Below are 16,047 nucleotides of genomic sequence, written 5' to 3'. Positions count from 1 at the left end.
TTTTTTCCGTTAATCAGCTGTCGCCCCCATACGAACGACAACTCTCAGAAGTTGAGAAACTTGTGCGAGATAAGGACTAACGAGGTCTTACCTTTTAACGTGTGATTCCTAACATTCCTAAATATTCAAAATTCGGTCGAATGCAAAACACTTCCATTCATTACGTGAATCTTTGTTGAGAATTTTAAAATTTTGTCCTCAAACCAGTAAATGACCCCTCGGTCATTTATAGATTTCTCCTCGTTTTGCATAGAAATCATAACATACCTACCGCACTTAAAACCGACTGAACTTTTTTCATGGAAATACATCATGATTGGCGATTTTGCACACCTCATCAAATATGCAATTTGCGGTCACCTCATTATTTTGCTTCCGAAATACAGAAACGCAGTACATACACTACTTCAGATACCATTCATGATGAACGAAAGTAAGTTATATTGTTGCGATTGAAAATTTATCAAAATTAAATTACAATTAAAAACATTATCTATTATTCAGAATATGTATGATTGATGACTTGTTTATTTTGTGATAATTCATGATCACTTTAATGTAATGAATAAAATCACTTTTGGCTAATTACCACTAGTTGATTTCATTTATACGACCGATTTCGGGTTTGATCCTATTATCAAGTATAAAACTGAAATGTGAAGTTTGGAAACTCGGTTATATCGGGAGAGTCTAGGTAAGATGTAAGGACAGGTATTTGAAAGACAGATAGTTGGGCGAACCAGGATGCCAACTTTAAAATTCAACACTGAAAATTCTAGGGGTTGTTAAACTTATAAATTCAAGAGAGAATACCTACATAAATCAAGTTGCTTGTTCAGGAGTATATATTTCTGGTTTTTACTTGATATTGTGAAATTAATTTTTATATAGCCGATTTTTTTTTTATATAAACATATATTGTAAAATAATAGATAAGGCAAAATTGTAAAATTAATTTAGGTTGGTATGCCTGGATGGTTTACCTGAATGTGTTACCTTTATAGCATAAATAGGATTAGCTCGCACTAGTCCTTAGTTTTAATCTTCTTCTTTGAAGATGATCACTTGGTGATAGAAACACGTGTCGAGGTGTTAAAAATAACGATTTGGTGTTGGGAAAAAACTCCAGTAATATTCACATTTCAGTTTTATACTTGATAATGGGGTCAAACCCGAAACCGGTCGTATAAATAAAATCAACTAGTGGTAATTAGACAAAAGTGTTTATATTCATTTCATTAAAGTGATATTATTTAGAATCAGTTATTTACTGGGATTTGGTCATTTACTATTGCAGTCTTCTTATCTTATAAGGCCAATGAACATGGACATGATTTAAAAGAAATGATGATTCCAAAAGGTTTGAAACTACAGTCTGTTTGAAAAAATCTGTTAACCAGCTGTCGCCCCCCACCAACGGCAACCCTCAAAAGTTGAAACTTGCACGAGATGAGAATTAACGAAATTTTACCTTTAACGTGTGATTACTGACACGTTGAATGATAAGGCGAATGAAAAAGTTCAATCAAACGATATTTGATCTGATTTCATATCCTTTTTTAAAAGTTGGGATGAAATGAATATTCGTGAATATTACAGAATGATCATTTGCTGTTCAATAATACGGAACGTAGTGATTTTTTGAAATGACCGAATACCTGAATTTTTAAAATTTTTGAACCAAATTCTGTAGAAGACGATATTAATCCAAAAGAGGGGAATCTAGTTTCCTAATCAGATGAATATTGTAACGGATCTGAAGCCGCTCCTGATCGATATGTCGGCCGACTCGGCGAACAAACACAAGACATCACCGCGAAAGAATGCAGTCGGAAATCGCCGGTAAAATTCTTCGACGGAACCGACTACAGAATTCTAGAAAGGACCGTTACCGACACAAGCAGTCCTCCTCGACCCAACAGAGCAGTTCAGAAAGTGAATCGAGCGGATAAACAAGAAATTCAAATAGTGGAAATAAATCAAGAGTTAGTTGCTAGGTGTTGTGATGAATGAATTAGTTTGTGATTAGTGAAATACTGTTGGAAATACATTTTGTTTAGACCACTCAGTTCTTTAATTTGTAACAAGTGGTGATCAGAAGTTGATTTGTAAAATAAATCTGTGAGCGCTTGGTGGACAATCTTTGTATTGCAGGGAAAATGACTATAAGACGTATTTGTTCGCGCAGAGAGACTGATGATTCGTTGTGTTTCGCGAAGTAGACAGTACCGCACTACAGAAATATAAATTGGTAGACTGACAGACCGTTCTCGCGAAAAATAAACTTGTGAAAGTAAATAAGTGTTTAGAACTCGATTAAAATAAGTTCATATACAGTTTTCTGGAAAATAGACAATAAGAGACAAAATGCGTTCGAAGAAAGTGCGCCTAACGGACTTGAAATAATTGGAGGAGAGGGTGCTAGATTGTTCTGGAAAGAAATCAGTACCCCAGAAGAGACTGTGGGAGAACTTGACTGAATCAGGATCCCGTGATCGTGAATCAGGATCAGGGTGAATTGAGTTCAATAATGAGCAAAATCGATGAACTTCAACAAAATTCGGTAAGCTTGAAGGAAAAACTACTAGAAAATGCAGAAGGCTTAAAGAAAGAACTTTGTGGTGTGGCGAGTCTACTCAAAGAACGGATAGGAACCATCTAGACAGAAATAGACAATATCAGGAAGGAAATGAACACGAAGGTAGAGGAAATCAAAGGCGGAGTTCAGACAGAAATCAGCAAGATCTGTTTAAAAAAAATCTGTTTAAAATCTGTTTTTCCGTTAACCAGCTGTCGCACCCCTACGAACGACAACCCTCAGAAGTCGAAACTTGTGCGAGCTAAGGATTAACGAGGTCTTACCTTTTAACGTGTGATTCCTAACACGGAAAGATGAAGGAAACAATTAGCAAATTGCAAAACCAAATCGTTAATTCTGCCCACACCACAGAAACTGTTACCGAAAACTCAATTCCGAAACTGAGTTTCAACATGGAAGAAATGGCAATGAAAGATGTCAAAGTCAGTTTTGAAACAGGAAATCTCTCCAAAAAGCCGGCTCAGTTCGACGGAAAAACTCCTTGGCAAATTACCGCCGACAATTCGAAGCTGCGGCCAAAGCGAATGAATGGAATGCAAAAGAAAAGGCGGTAGCATTCACTCTGGCGTTGCGTGGAGAAGCAACGAATATTTTGCAAACCCTCACGGCCCAAGACCAGGAAGACTATGACCAACTTATAAAGCATCTTGAGCTACGGTATGGGCAGGCCCAGCTAGAGCACGTTTACCATTCACAGTTTAAGAACCTCTGCCAGAAAGAAATCAGTAGAATCTCTACATTGCCCGATTTGTTCGTATGGCTACACCGGAAAATGTAATGGAGCGGTTAGCAATTCAGGCATTCTTGGACGGACTTCGCGACCAAGAAACGAGGCAGGCCTTGACACTAGGTCGTCCCAAACATCTCGTGGATGCAGTGGAGTTTGAGGCTGCAAAACAATCCTGCAAGAACCAGAGCAAATCTTGAACTATCGAGAAAGAGGCACAGGTGCCTGTTGATATTGAGGCCACCATCAAAAAAGTAATGAAAGAAGTGTTTCTCGAGAGAAAACAAATAAGATGCTGGCACTGTGGTGAAATTGGGCATGTGCGTAGCAAAAGTTCAAGCATTCAAAGAACCAACACCAAATCGGGAAAACTATAGAGAGGATCGATGAGAATCGATAATCCCCCGTAACAAACGCAGGTGCCTTAGCACTGCTCACATTGCTGACGAGCAGAAGAGAAGGAAGCAGCTATTTGTAGAACCACAGCTATAGACGACAACTGAGAGGACAATAAGATCAAGGAAGACCAAGAGAAAGACCCAGATCTTGGTTTAGTCATCGGATGGAGAAAAATTGATCAAAGACCATCGTGGCAGGAGGTAGCAGGTTACTCTACTGGAGGACATCTGGTAGTAACGAAGACCCTCCATAAAGTGAGACAAGCCGACGTCAAGGACTGGTGCAGAAAGTGCTATATCTGATGCCAGTAACGGATCTCGAATACGAACGAAAGCTCCAATGCGCCAGTATAACGCGGGTAGTCCTTTTGAGAGAATCGCCATCGACATTGCCGGCCCGTTCTCAGAGTCCGACCATGGGAACAAATACATCCTCGTAGCCATGGACTACTTCAGTAAGTGGGCAGAAGCCTATGCCTTGCCCAACCAGGAAGCCTTTACCGTCGCTGACGTCCTGGTAAAGGAATGGATATGTCGATTTGGTGTCCCATTGGAGCTGCATTCGGACCAGGGCAGAAATTTCAAGTCCAACCTGTTCCAAGAAATGTGTAAACTATTGGACATTCGGAAGACCAGAACTACAGCCTTACATCTACAGTCCGATGGAATGGTGGAACGAATGAATAAGACCATAAACCGCCACTTGTCCACCAAAGAGACTGGGACCAGTATCCCCACCTGTTTCTGTTGGCCTATCGTTCGGCAGTGCACGAGTCAAGTGGAAAAACCCCTGCCAGTATTACAATGGACCGCGAGCTGCGGCTTCCTTGTGATCCAAAATTTGGGACGCCGCCAGAACAAGATACTGCAGGGAAAGACTATGTCAGCAAGCTTCAGCACAAAATGGATGACATCCATGAACGAGTCCGTCTGAATATCCTGAGTGCCAGCGATAGGTTGAAGAAGGTTCATGATATCAAGGCGAATGCTGGAGGATTCGAAACCGGTGACCTAGTTTGGCTGTACAACTGTAAGTGACGCCGTTGTTTATCACTGAAGTTGCGGAACTCGTGGCAAGGTCCGTACAAAATCATGAAGAAGATAAATGACCTCATGAGTGAAAGAGTGAAAAACTCATTCTGGTTGAAAAAGAGCAAAAACCGAATTTTCGCCACTCGGCGACTGAATTGAATAATTTGCAGGCTATATTATCCTCTATGAAATTTGTTTTGAATTTGTATTAAACAATAAAAGCAGTTTGCAGAACTTTCTTACTTTTTTCCTCAGTTCAAATGCCAAACCGATATTACCTTGAATTTTGTAATCATTTCATAGCTATTTGAAAGATGATACTGATGTCGAAACAAAACACGTTGTATTGCGCCAAACGCGTGATATGTTCAATGCTGGCTGGCTGATAATTATTCATTCGAACATCTGAGAATCTTAGAATAGAGCATGTAAAACTTGTTTGATCTTTAAACCTGTTCCGTTCACTGCATATTAGGCTATTATGCAATATTCACTATCTTCATAGTTGCATATATGAATACTTGGTAGGTTTTCCCCAGTTTCAAATTACTGGTTACAATGCGTTTACATTAATTTGAACAACAGAATCGCAAAAAAGATTTTCGTGAAAATGCCTAGTTTCTTTGGAGTATTCCGTCTCCGGATTAGAGAACAGCTGATCGAACGTAGAGTACGTCGGCAAAACCCCACACGTTTCCATGCCATTTCGATCCCAGTGTAAATTCATTCGTGTGCGTGTGTTCGTGAGGTTGGGAGGAAGTTCCACCGTTAGTGAAACGATTTTTGACGGAACTGTAAGTACAAGGAACGATTATTTTGATAGGGAGGGCATTGTTTTGAACGATATTGTAGAAAATGACACATTTGAGCTTCGTTTTCGACATCAGTCGGACTGGAAGGGTCTCCTTGATAGATGTATTACATAGGTACGATCACCAATTAATTAATTGTTTTGGATAGTCTGCCTTTTGGCTTTGTTGTGCTTCGAATACTCTTGAGTTTTATTTTTTCGGCTTGCAGAACTTTTCAATTAATATGAAACAGATTTTTCTTGATGTGTTTTACATACTTTTAGTTTACCAATACGAATTGGACAGTAATGACAGTCAGTTGTTAACATCAAAACTTCTACAAGTATGTTCATCATCTATTAGACAATTTTCAAATAAGGGTTTTCAAATTAATACAGTTATCTACTCTTGTCATGAAAATTTCACCAAAGTAGTATACTGACGCTGAACCCTTTAACCTAATTTTGTTCCAAGTATTTGAATATGAAACTTTTCACTACGCTGTACGTATGTGCTTAGCCTTCTCATGTTTCGTATTGTTTTCACACCATCCTTTGTTTTATACACACCAACCATTCTGTTTTTCCCAAAGGTCAGCATTCAGTTGACTCTCAACCCTCTCTTCAATATGAGACAAGTTATTATTTTATCAGTTTTATATTTGTATACACTACTACGAATTGTACTCATTATTGATTTAAAATAGATTTTCGCTTTCATTGAGGAAAACGCTATTGTGCTATTGTTGACCACTGTGAACAAATGATATTCAGCTTTCACAACTGTTTATGACATTTAAAATTATTACTATTAAAAGATGTTGGAAGTGATAATCACGGAATCGCGAAATGATTTCTTCAAGGTTGAACCGGAATAAATATTTTTTCACATACACAACAACTTTCAACCAATTATCCTCTTGCTTCTTTTTGGTGTTAATACCCTGCCGGTGAATTGGTTTTAACGAGTAAACATCCGCTATTAGTGAACGGGTGTGGAGTTTACACTGCACTAGAAAATAATTTGGAATTATTTTGAAAACTCTTATAATGAAAAATTGACTTTGCACATCTACAAGAATAAAATAGGCTATTTCTGATGATCTATTCAACAAGATAAACATACGTCCAGGTTCTACAATTGGGCCAAACCATTACAGAAGAGTCCTATTGCGAGGAAATCGGCAAAATATACCAAAAATTTCTTCAGCAGCCACGAGCACTGGCCAACAGAAGGCTTTTGATCCTGCTCCACGACAACGGCCATCTGTACCTTTCACAAATCACATTCCAAAAATTGAACGAATTGAGCATCTAAGGTCTACCTCACCCACCATATTACCCAGACTTCTCGCTATCCGACTAATTTCTTTTCGCTTCAATAAATTTCTCACCGATAGAACCTTCACCAATCAGAACCAGGTGAAAATAGCCTACGTCGACTTCATCGCATCCCGAGCAAATACTTTCCATGCAGACGGAATTTATTGACTTGATTACGCCGGCAAAAATGCATTGGTTCAAATGGCACTTATTTTGATTAAATTGAAAAGGTTTTCACTGAAATAATAATAATAATAATAATAATAATAATAATAATAATGTCTTTATTTCCAATGAAAAATAAAATGCATGATATTCATCTTGTTACACAAAAATCCCAAGGGGGAGTTCACCCGAGGGTGCTCTACCACTCAACCCTTGCTATTTTAAATAAGCATATTATAACTTGAAAACTAACCTAACTAATCCTAAAACCTTAATTTTCATTTCACAATTTTTTGGCATTTGACATTTGACATTTGTCATTAAAACGGACAAAACTTTTAAAACAACCTAATAGTGATTAACCAAGGTGACTGTAAGTCACCTTGGTTTACAGTCAGTCGATGGTACGAGTTTGTATTGAACAAATTGAAAATACCACTGCGACACTAATTTAGGGTGCCATACGTATATGAAATCACCCATTGAATTTAAGAGTTCAGGATCTGTGAAATCGTTTTGGGATCTGTCTGTTATAATTAGTTAAAATCAGTGAAATTTCGTTATTTCCTTTGGATCCAGGGCATCTGCGGCGGATGTACATCTTCACCGGCAGCAGAAGGTTACATATATTAATGAGGATCTAGAAGTGATTTTGAATTGGGGTGAAAGTAACCAGGATTCAATGTCACAAAGACCCAGGCATCGGTTTTCTCCAAAAGGATAGACGTCTCCGAACCGGATATATCAATGTCAGGTCAGACAATTCCACTTTCTGCTTCAATAAGTTTGTTGGGGTTAAAATGGACACGATATGTCTTGGCACAATCATGTCGCTGGAATTGCAAAAGCCTCTCATTTAAAGCTTAAGCCAAACCACAAAACTGTAAACACCTTAGTAACTTTTAATGCTTTATAAAGCTCAGATCAGATCTTCTTTGGAGTAATCCAGAAAAGAGGCATCCGCCTCTTTGGAGACGCGAACATCACTTGCAACCTTGATAGTCTGAAACATCGAAAAAAAGTTGGAGATTTGTTTCTCTACTATATATATTTTCACGGGAAGTCTTCAAATGACTTGATACATTTCATTCCACTAAGCGCGGTACATATCAGAAATACGCGACGGACTGTGGTTGCTCATCGTTTTGAGGGACAACTCAGAACACCTCGAACTTCACTGTTCAGGAACTCTTCAATTTGGTGAACTATGTTTATGTGGAATGAACTTTCAGAGAACGTTTTTCCAAATGGATTTAATCTCAAACAATTCCTATTTTGAATAAAGAAGATGTATTCAGACAAACAGAAATAATCATTTACGAGTGAATGATTACTAGTACATTTGCAAATGACAACTTCATAAAGATGAGTAAGAATAGCTTAGAAGGGAGGCAATGGAAGATTACCTGAAAAAAAAAACAATTTTTTTCAGATGGACGAAATAAAAGAAAGATCTCAGAAAAATGACAATTTTTTGTACAACTTTTAATTTTATTTGAAAAACACACATGTGGATGGGAATGAACTAACTGATGAAAGGAACATGCGTTCTATATCTATATGTCTAGAGTCGATTTTTTTAAATAATTACATAATGATATACTTGGCATTGACCTTCTATAATAGGACATACATAAAATATACATTAATGCGAGTAATATCCTTCACAGTCATGTAATATACATTAAACATGAAGCAAAAAGCATTGCTAATTAGATACATAATCCGTTGTCATGTTTTTTTCTAACAAATACTGAAAATGCCAGTACAAAATTAAATGATATATTTTCTATAACGGAAATGACACTTCTTCATTTATTCTATATTCAACTGAGATCTTTGAGGGTATATACGTATTAATTGTTGGTGGAAATTGTGTAAATATTATTATGGATGACGTTATTGATCTTCATCAAGTAACAGATCAATCCATTCATAAGTAAATGAAGTGTTTGTTTGTATGATACTTTTCGAAAGGTAATAGGAAACAACTGGCCTTGTAAGATCAACTACCAATTATGCAGGGTTACGTTAGTTTTCGGTTGTGGAAATAATGTTTTCAATGAAGTCTCATTGGATCCACGAACTCAGAGAGTGTCAACCCCCTACCCAACGTGTTTGCATTGAATCATCACAAAATAACAGTTATTGATGATAGAAACTCCTTATTGGGCATTTCAGTAACAGGTTCACTGAACCTTATAATAAGAACATATGCTTTCACGGAGGTTTTCCGTGTCACGGCCGGAGTCACGATTAATGAGAACAAAATCCAGGATGGTAGGCCGTGGTCTCAGTCTCAGTCTTTGCAGAGACTTTGCTGAGACTCCACTGAGTTCTGAGCTCATTCGTGGTTTGTTGGAGCATTCTTTGCTTCTCTTTTTGTACGCCCAATACCAATCTGGATGCCAGTACTCCAAGTATTATACAGCCCGGAAGTCTGTGAAAATATTTATACGCTAATTTCGTTGAGGCCTCAAATGAATGTTTCTTACGCATTGGAAGATTGCATACACTTCATCCTGGAAGACTGATGTGTACTGACCAAACGGGTAATTGACATGAAGACTTCTCCAGTACATTCCAGCTACGTTTCCATGTTTTCGACCTGTTTTCATACCAGCTGTTACTGTGGAGCCTGTTCTCGGGATGACTCTTCATTCTCCACTCTTCACTCTTCAACCGCGTAGTATGTGTCGAACAAGTATTTCGGTGTCACGTGGTCCGAGAACATGTTAGATGTTTGTTCCTCCATATGTTTCGAAATTTCTGTTTTGCCCGATGCTAAGTAAGTCAGCGTGTTTTTCAATATGAATTAGCCCACTGGTGCTTCCCCAATCATCACAAGACATGAAGGAGTAAGATTTAAGAGTATATGTATCTGTATCTGTAGAGTAGGGAGGGTACTGACCCTCCCACGCACTTAGGCCCACGCACTTAGGCCACATGTGACCCATTGTACATCCTCCCAAGGAGTTGTCCTCCTAGGTTATCGTCCATCCTGTCCTTTCCAGGAAGGTGGAAAGGTCGCTGGGAGACATTTCCTTTATATCGGCAGGTGTAGGCCAAGACTCGCCAAACACACACTCTCTTATTGACGATAACTCCAGGCACTCGCACAGTTCATGCCTGACAGTCTCATTTTCCTGTTCACATATCCTGCATAGAGGTGTGTCCCCATATTATGTAGGTATTTCCTTAGCTGACAGTTACCAGTCAGAAATCCTACTGTAAGGCGTAGATTTTTACTGGTCATCGCCAGATATTTCTTCGGCGCCAGCTTCCCAGGGTCGCCCAAGGTGATCCTGGCAAGATTACATCCTTTGATTTCATCCCATCTCTTTAAAGATTGAGCATGGGTGTAACATTTGACTAGTTCCGCAATTGTCGAAGTCATCAGGCCGTGGGTGCCACTGGGTCCTAAAATTCTTAGTCCAGCCGCTTCCTTGGCTAAAGAGTCGGCAATGCGATCACCTTTACACCTGTCGTGCCCTTTAACCCACCTCAGGATAATGTTATTATCTACCGAGGCTTTGGCTAAATCTTGGTGGCACTCTAGTGCTAGCCCTGAAGTAACACGCTGTCTGTTCAAGGCTAATAGTGCTTGTCTGCTATCAGTGCAGATTGTTATGTTTTTGCCAGAAATTCTTTTCTTGGTTATTTCTTTTGTGGCGATTGAGATACCAGCCAGTTCTGTTTGGACCACGCTGGTATTTCTTCCCTTTCCCCACTTAATCCTTAGGCTTAGTGATCTGGAGTACACTCCACATCCTGTGCCTTCTTTGGTTTTTGAGCCATCTGTATAAATCCGTATTGCATTTGTAGCATCTGACTATGTATTCTGGTTAATTTGTATTTTGTAGGGTTTATTAAACACAAACCTGGGTTCAATTGCATCACTTGTTGCCTGCAGCAGAGGTTGCGCAGTAAGCGCTTCCCGCCATAGGCCCAGCCTCAATTGACCCATTCCTACTTCGAGGTTTACACCAGCCGTGCGCAATCGTACCATGGCCATTAACGCAACCTCCTTAACGTACAGATCCAGAGGGGTCACTCCCGTGATTAATTTCATTGCCGCGGTTGGTGTTGTTCTCATGGCTCCTGTGATGTTTAAACAATCCAGTCGCTGTATTTGATATAATTTTTGGATGGCCGTTGCTTGTAGAACTTTCGGTCCCCATGCAATGGCTCCATACGTTAACATAGGTCTTATTATTGCAGTGTAGATCCAGGCGACTACACGGGGTGAAAGACCCCATGCGCGTCCCACTGTCCTCCGACATTGCTCATAAGCCACGTATGCTCTTTTTGCTCTACTCTGTAGATGAGAGTTCCATGTTAGCTTCTTGTCGAGGATAGTACCAAGGTATTTCACCTCTTCAGAGAAGTTTAGTTTGCTTTTGAAGATTTCGGGAGGTTTCAAGCCCGTTAAACTTCTTTTCCTGATGAAAAGGACCATCTCAGTCTTCTTGGGATTGATCGACAGTGAGTGTTCCTTACACCATGTTTCTATTAATTCGACCCCATCCTGCGCTCTATCGCACAGTGTGTTTACAAATTTGTGTATGCAATTGTGTAGAATCCATTTTTGTTAAGGTGATTAATTAGGGTATCCAGAACTATGTTCCAGAGAAGGGGTGATAAGACCCCTCCCTGTGGACATCCCCTCATGACCAGTCCTTTAACTGTGATGTCTTCTACAATAATACCTATTGCTCTGCTAGAAAGCATCTGGAGTATCCATTCTCCTAGTACCAGGGGTACATTCCTGGAGTGTAGTTGCTGGGTAATTGTTGGAAAGGTTGTTTTATCAAACGCTCGCTCAATATCTATGAATATACCCAGGGTGGATTCTGCCAACCACATGGTGAAGGGCCGAATCAGTAGACCTTCCCAGGGTATATGCATGCTGATTTGGATGAAGTGGGTTGTTTACAAGTACTTCATCTCTTATATACTGCTCACATAGCCTCTCCATGGTTTTTAAGAAAAACGATGTGAGACTAATTGGTCGTAATGCTTTTGGTAGGGTGAAGTCCATCCTACCTGGATTTAAGAGTATTTCCGATGCAACTGTTGTGGTGGTTTTCATTGCTTCCGTTATTCTCAAACATGTAAGTCTTATCACCCTGCTCAGTTTGTTAATAGCGGTCGTTTGTTTTCTCTTTGGCCACTAGACCATAGATGCATCTGTCTTCATCGGCCTAACCACCATAGTGTAAAGCCAATATATCATGAATGGTTTAAGTCCTCAAGTTTTTTCCTACGTGCGTTTGGCCAGCCTCAGTGCTATCTGCCAAACTTTTGGGCTTGGTCAGTGGGTGGTCTTATTTGGATGTTAGTTTGCACTTAGAACATTGAAGATAGATAGCAGAAAAAACGTGGGTACTTCATATTTCTCAGTAAGTAAATTTATAATTGTTTCATTATAAATTTCAACTTCAAATTGGGATTAGCACTGTCTAATGTTGTGCCCACTGAAAAATTTGAATTGCTATATATTAAAAAATCAAATATAATTATTTTTACTGTTTACTCCTCGTTCCTTCCTAGTTTAGTTAAATTTTTTCTTCCCTTTTAGGTTAAGCATTTAATTATTATATATTATGTTACTTATTCTCAAAAACCATTACTCGGTCATTCAACAGAAATATTTGAGATTCTTTATCAAATTATTTGTCCCTCACTTTTTTCTCCCGCTGTATCATAATTTCTGGCCAGCCGCCAGATGGTATGTGAGTTCTCACTGAGAAGCTCGCGCTGGCTATAGCAACTCCAAGTCGTATCGCAATCTCGAAAAACCCGAGAAACGTGACCCGGAAAAGTGCATTCCTTTTCGATAAGTCCATACCCAGAATACAGTCCATTTTGCATTACGTGTGAAAGAGCGGTGGAAACCACCGAAGTCAGAGAAGTCCAGGATTCCAGGTGAGTTGACTTTACTTTCTCCGGCTGGCGGAACCCTAACTCTCTCAAACATCAACACTTACCTTTTATCGTGTGATTCCTAAAACGGGTTGGACGATAGGAAGTGAAAATCGATCGTTCAGACTAGGGCTTGAACCACCGACCAAGACGGCAGTCAATTCGAGTGAGTGAACAAAGCATTCACGTCGAACCGCCTGGCTACCGACCGACCGACTAGTTCTGATGAATTTTATGAAATTGGCCTGGAATAGAAATAAAATCAATTGTTCTTTAAGAGATTACATTGTTAGGAGCCACTGCAGGTTTGATCTCTGTTAGAGTATAGGAACATGGGAACTTTCTTTCACGCTTGGGACTTTCTTCACGAGGTGAAGCTGTTAATACTCTTTCTCTTAGACGAAAGTTTCATACATGCACTAGAGCCGCGTTGAAATTAATCAAGTACCAGTCACATTGCTGTTTGGGTAGGATCTTTCCTGCAGTGATGACAGGTAAAAAGTATCTCGAAACAGGTGAGTGATCTACTAGAATAATTTCAGTATGGTCCTGCAATGAACGAGAAATATCTGCATATCCAGCGTGGTATTACCCGGGAAAGTAGTTGTTTTTTTCGCCGACATTTACCAGAGCCGACGGAATAGGTAGTTGTGAAAGATGAATATTTCGAGAAATAATTTCGAAATATTTATTTTCTAGTTTTTGGAAATCAAAACGATCTGAAAACAACATTTTTCAGTGGTTTTTCTTTGTGAAATGTATATTGAATCCACTCTGGAACTTATCGGCCTAAGTTTATTCCCTCTACACCTATATATATATATATATATATATATATATATATATATATATATATATATATATATATATATATATACAGTTTTCTAGTACAACTTAAACATTTTCAGATTGTGAGAGGTATTTTTGGTCATGAAAGTTTCAACTTTCTTGCATCAGAAAACGTAGCCATTCAACCTGAATTTATACTTATAAGTAAATTGCTAGGAATACCTACTTGCGCAAGAGTCAGAGTTTCGATTCGCCGTGCAAACTTGGGTGAATGCACTCGTCAAACGAAAATAGAACAGAAACAGATAAAAATATTGTGTATTTCCTCTACTCTGAAGACAAAAACATTTAGAAGATGGTCAAACAATAAAATTCATTTACTGAAATTGTTTCCAGTTTTATGGAATCTGTTTGAAAATACAGAAAAGTCATTCTAACAAGAATTTAAATATTATTATCATCGTGAAATATTGAAATTGAAATCAGGAATCGATTTTCAATTTTCTATGTAATGCCAGTAAAGTCCTTTTGCAAAAATTATATGTTACGCTCGAGAATTTTGTGTACTGTATGCATTGTATTTGTGCATTTTTGAGATGAATATATTTTGCAACATTATGCACCAAACAACTCTGAATGAAAATTTTATTCGGAATGTTGATATTGAAATTAACGTACCCATTATGATTGCGTTAAATTGATAACTTACATGAGTAATTCTCGAATACTCTTGCACAAGAGGTGGTGAGCAAAATATGTTTCAAGGAGACGTTCGTCTGGTACTCCATAGCACCTCATCATTCAGTCCGTAAATAGCATGAGATTGCGTTGATATGAAGGTGTCTTATTCTTCATAGCAGGTCAGTCTTTTTCAGTTTTTGTTTTTTTCTCATAATTAATCCATTCATGTAACATACTGCACCTGCTCTCGCTTGGAATTTGTGAGCCTTTCTATAAAAAGACTAGACTCGTTTCTCTTGTTTTTGATACAGGAGTGGTCAACTTTGCCATTGCTTCCCCTCAAGCCTACACTTTTAGGTGGGTAATTCCCATTGTTTTCTGTACATCATTGATGTCAATATAACTCTTGGTGTTCTTGAGAAAGGCAATTTCTTCATATTCTGTGAACATTCAGTGCTCCTCAATCATTAGTTGCTCATTATTGAACTATGTTCAACGTACCGTAGTAATGAAGCTTATTGAAAACAGCAAACTTTTTTGGCACGATTATTGAAGAGCTGTTGGACATTCCGCTTATTTTTATGATTTCCTTTTTATGATTTGTTTTCAAATACTACTATAGAATGAATATAACTGGAGTTTTATCTCAACACCAAACCGTTATTTTTTATTACCTCGACACGTGTTTCAATCACCAAGTGATCATCTTCAATAGTAAGATTGAACTAAATCTATATACAATGTTGTCTTACTCACACCATAGATATCTCCGCTCGGTATCTGCGCCTTAATTGTCTTAAAATCGATTTAACAAAGTTGCCTTATCTACCAGTCAGGGAAATCTGATAACTGAAAATACTTATTTCAACAAGCTGTATAGTAAACTAATGGGTATTGGTCTACCATCGTTATTCATATTATTATGATGTCGACTTGTTTCTGAGCTTTCATAGACATCTAGATGGCTTTTGTTGTTAATTTGTCTAACTATTCTTAATGAACTAAAGTCTATGGAATCGTTTTGTTGTAATACATGATGAACGACTGCTGATTTTTCTGGTCTTCCATATTTTAGGTGTTCTAAGTATTCCTGGGTCTGTCCATTATAATCTGCATGTCAGTCCTTACATTTCAGTTCCTAAATTCCAGATTTTTCCGAATTATTAACTTTGTCCTTTGGATTTCCTAAAATACTCTGTAGTGTATTCCTCGTTTTGAATATCACCTTCATACCTAGTGTCTTGAACATCTTTCCAAAGTTCTTCAGGGCTCATAGTGAATATCCTGAAAATTTCTGTAGTATTATGTATACATTATATAATAGAATAATAGCAGTTAAAGTCAGTTCTGTACCGCATAAAGTACTGAAAGAACAGAGACAAAATTAGTGTTATGCGAAGTTTGGTTTTACTCTTATAAAAGTTAATCTACTGGCTGTGGGCTGCCAAATAATCTGAGATATTCGAAGGTATCAGTTTGGTAGAAATTCAAGTGAAAAAAATATTTACGTTTGAAAGTCTGGTGGTCAGTCAGCTTAGCGATTTTCCTCATGGATGTATTGGTTAAGACAGATTCGAAATCTTCAGTGGCACATTTAGTCCAAATTTTCCATATCCTA

At 38.3% G+C, this 16,047-nt stretch overlaps 1 protein-coding gene across 2 annotated transcripts in view; it reads left to right on the top strand.

Moving 5' to 3' along the window:
• Positions 1-5,395: 5,395 nt before the first annotated feature.
• LOC111516371 (facilitated trehalose transporter Tret1-2 homolog) overlaps positions 5,396-16,047 on the top strand; it is a 76,016-nt gene continuing 65,364 nt past the window's right edge. The window contains exon 1 of one of the 2 annotated variants that reach the window (XM_074184387.1): positions 5,396-5,550. The gene's annotated coding sequence lies outside the window, so the exon portion shown is untranslated. The other variant, XM_074184388.1, reaches the window with a different exon arrangement.

Source organism: Leptinotarsa decemlineata, unplaced genomic scaffold (assembly GCF_025532065.1).
Source record: "Leptinotarsa decemlineata unplaced genomic scaffold, Ldec_3_MD MMD2_tig00026354_RagTag_RagTag, whole genome shotgun sequence".
Taxonomy (NCBI): Eukaryota; Metazoa; Arthropoda; class Insecta; order Coleoptera; family Chrysomelidae; genus Leptinotarsa; species Leptinotarsa decemlineata.
This window is presented reverse-complemented; position numbering and strand designations above follow the sequence as displayed.